Below are 4,362 nucleotides of genomic sequence, written 5' to 3' on the forward strand. Positions count from 1 at the left end.
CTACCTGGGTTGTCTAATGCGGGAACATCCCCAGTCGATGGGCAATCTTGCATCAACCAAAAATATTTCCTTTCAGTTTTGTTCTTGTTTTGTTCTTTGTGCAGTTTTTTGTGTTCTTGTCGGTTGGCACCGGTAGTTGCTTGTTCTTCGTGGCAGATCTTGTTTTCGGTTTCATGTGGTTGACTCCATATTTTTAGGTCATTTGGGTTCTTTTCCAGTTAGTTATCACTTCGGGTTGGCTATTTATGGTTTCTTGAGGCAGTTCTTGTGCTTACCGGTTGGTTTTTTTTCATTACCGGTGTGATTCTTGGCGTGTGGATTCATTTTGGGTCTTGTTCGATGTTCTTTGGTGTGTGGCCTACCTTCCTGCTGAACCACATCACTTGGTTGTTATTTTCTAGAAATATTTATCTGATTCTTAGGGCCGACCTAATTACACGTTTCATTTTTCTATATTGGTGAATGTAATCTTATGAGGCTGACCCAGATGTGTTCCAGCAGGTATAAATATGATGTTAGGTAATCATTTGTAGGGCAGAGGAAGTAGAACTCAGAATAAGGATTGAGATTCGCATGTTGTGATCTGATTGATTCTTAGAGTCACGGTTGGATAGTATCTGGCTTGAAGCCTACATGTAACCAGTTAATTATTGGATGTTCTTTGATGATAATATAATGATTGTCGGAAGTTCTATGGATTTAATATGATCTGTTTATGTGAATTTGTTATGTCTTCTTGTTGCTTTCGTTGTGTCTCCCTCGCTGCATAAGCCGGTTGACTCCTTTGTGGGTATTTACCGGTTATGGCTGCATCAGTAGTTGAGTACTAGTTCTTTGCTAGTCAACTTTTTGCATTCCAAAATTTACATAAACAGGACTATAATTAGATTTCAGCTCTATAAGATAGCTCCCTATTTCCACTTCCCTAATCCTTTGAATGATTCTTCGAGAGCAAATGATGCAGGCCACTACGCTTTGCCCATTATAGGTATGGCATGTGAAAGTCCCCATGTTCAACCACGTTCTCATGTCATTACATATGATCAAGTCATGAAAGTTGCAAACCCCTAACAAATTTGTCCCAACAGCTGAAATTCCACCTTTTGAATCTTGGGATGCCCTTTTCCACCTCTGAATTTCTTCTTCTAGCCACAACACATTGTTATTCTATCCCTGTTCCTTACTAATGCAAAGAGTGTGGTTATTTGTTGTTCTTGCATTAAATTCTCCTAAAAGTATAATTTTCCCCATGTCACCATATTTCACTCTCTCTTTTTAACTCTCCATACAGATCTTTTCTATATATATTCTTTTTCTTGTACATTTTAGAACCGTATGGAGCAAAATAACACACTGCTAGCAAATTTTGGATTCCTGTCTATCATTTTCAACCATATGTATTGGTTATTAGGGTCTTTTTTTTCTATTTCTATGAAAATTTTCCCCCTTCTTAACCAGGATTGTCACTCCCCCATGCCCCCTACCACTATTCGTTAGCTCGTTCCAAACTAATAGCTTTTTGTAAACTTCAAATTCAAGTATCTTGCAACCTTATGTAGCATCCTAAATGTACTCCCTTACAATTTTTTCCTCACTTAGGCCTCACTTTGGTGTTCATCCCCTGAGGCCTGATTGAATCTCTAATTCTGCTCACACCATGTATCAAACTCAATTTTTCACTATCTGCATTTCTCTCCCCAAGATCCCAGGACCTTGATGTCCAGGGCTATGGTCCTCTCAAAAAGGGCCCATTTTGGGGCCTCATAACAATCACTTAGTTTGAGCGGAAACCTAGATCTCGTGTTGACCTGTATCGAAAATTCAATTTGTTTTTCAACTAGCATGTATAAAATGAGCTCTACCCCTCTCATTTTGAGATCAGGCATTCATAATTCAATTCATTATCAAGCAAAACTGAGATCTACATTCAAGTGAGCAAGCAATCAATTTTCTTTCAAGCATTGGAGCAAAAGTAAAGTCAAGATTCAAGCATTGGAGATGACATTCATGTTCTATGTTTTATGAAGATTATCTACATAAAACCCTAATTCCTTGTGAAGAGAAACAAAACTTCATTAAAAAGTATATCATTAGTGTTTCAGATACTTTCAGTCTTTCCCTCAAAAGGAAAGCATTTACATACATTTCAATTCTATTTCATGGTTAATTCCAAAATGAAGGTTTGACCTACGACAAACCCTTATGTAAGAATAGGTACAAAGCTGTGTTTCGGAGGATTGACAAGATTTGCAGAGACAAACAAATTCCCCTTTGGATGGCAAAAAGTTCGAAGGACCATGGCAACCACCACCACAGTCCCAACAGTCTAGGCTGAATTTTTTGTAACAAATCTGAACCTTCATCTATTGCTCAAATCTAGGTTTGTGGCTTCGTTTGACGACTGTAGCTCACTTTTCATTCATAATTGCTTCAATATTCATACATTTACCCTAATTTCAACATCTTTAATTAATTCTATTCAACTTAAGGGAAAGAAGAGTCTCCATCTAGGAAACCATGAATCTGATTAGAATCTAGATCTATCAAGGCTAGATCTATCAAATTCCATCATTCCCTAATGTAATGGTCCCTAAGAAAAAATTAACGGTTTTACTACATGTAATGGTGAAACCTTAATTTTTCACCATAACACCTTCATGTTCATGTGTATTTGTGAACAAAATGATGATTCCTTCTACTATAGGCCCCAACTCAGGCCCCCTCCTTCAAGAGTAACCTCTACAATTCCAGCTTACTGTTGAATGGTGATCCTAAAGACCCTGTTTTCCTATTTATAATGTTTTGTATTGTCTTTGCTGCTATAACTTTCTTCCCTTCTTTTCTTATTCTTTTCTTATTCTTCTAACTGTGCTGAACTTAGATCCTCATCTATATAGAATTGTATGTCTTTGAGAAACCTTTTGTTTCTTAGTATTTTGTTCTTATCTTCCCCACCTTTCAAGGTCACTCTTATTTTTCTACTCTTTTCTACTCTTTTCTCCTCTTATTATTTTACCAATTTTGTTTGCTTGGACAATATGCCCTGTCCAAAAAGTTTGTCCTTACTACCCTACTTGTAACTACTCCATCTGCGTGCTCCTTCAGATCTTTAATTATAATGTTTGCTTCACTATCTTGTCAGTCTTTTTCTTCGCACATTTGTAACCTGATTTGCTTCTTTATGATCTCTCTCTATCTCTATTGGTTCTTTTGTCACTTGAGCCATGTTTTGGCCTCTTCTAATTATTCCATGAGTTTATTTTCCTTGTCTTCCATGTTTGCTAGAACTGTTTGAAACTCTTTGATATGTTGGGTATCTTGTTCTTCATCTGTTTGGGCTTTGTCTTTACTCTTGATTTTACTTATTTCAACATTTCAACTTTTAGACACAACTCCTCCTGCTGCCCTGCTTCCATGACGTGTTGCGAATTGTCTATTTGATCCTCAAGTGACTTATTTTCTTGAGCCATCTGCTGGTTGGTTTCTAATAGCTCTTGTAAAATGCTCTCTTTCACCCGTTCTCTCGCTTCTAGTTTGACAAGTCTCCCTTTCAAAGCCATTAATTCTCTGACATACAGTTCAGAAAACCACATTAGGGGGATAGAAATACAGTTCAGAAGACCACATTAGGGGGGTTGATATAAGACTGTAACTGTCCTGATTTTCCTCCCCTCCTCTTAAAAATGTTTCCAGGTGTTTCTTGGGTTCTTGCTGCCTTGGTTCCATTCCCTGTTTTGCCCATGCATCTATGTGGTTTTCTTCCCCGGTTAACAGTAAATTTGACTGACTTTTCCTCGTCTGTTTTGAGTATTGTAGGTCATTTTTGGAAGTATTGCTACAAATTTTTGGTTTCCTAACTGTTTTACTTTCCATTTTGACCTGTCTACGTGGAAAAATCCTCTTATACTGTTTAGCATTGACATATGATAAATGAATATTTTAAGGAGCTCTCTTGGGTGCAAGGCATGCCACAGGGAATCAGCATGCTTGCTTTGGTAGCCATATAGCTCACCCTTATGCTCCTTTTTTCCTGCTACTTTCTGCCCCTCTTAAAACACTGACCGTGAACCTTTTTCAAACATAAATTTTGAAGGTTAACTTCAGTACCGTGTGCATCTTCAGTAGCAACTTCCTAAAGCCAAACTTCCTCGTATTAACTCAAAACAGTCCTATTTTTTTTAAATGCTTCATTTTCCACAAGATATATGAAAACTAAAAATATTTCACTTTTAACTGCACTTAATTTTTTTTTTGGGCCCAGCCACAGAGATGCATTTAGAAAAGACCACCACTTGAGCTTCATCAGTTAAAGCATTGAATATTCATTGTAGAGATCAAGTTCAAATTCTAAACAGACATTTA

This window comes from Cryptomeria japonica, chromosome 11 (genome assembly GCF_030272615.1).
Source record: "Cryptomeria japonica chromosome 11, Sugi_1.0, whole genome shotgun sequence".
Taxonomy (NCBI): domain Eukaryota; kingdom Viridiplantae; phylum Streptophyta; class Pinopsida; order Cupressales; family Cupressaceae; genus Cryptomeria; species Cryptomeria japonica.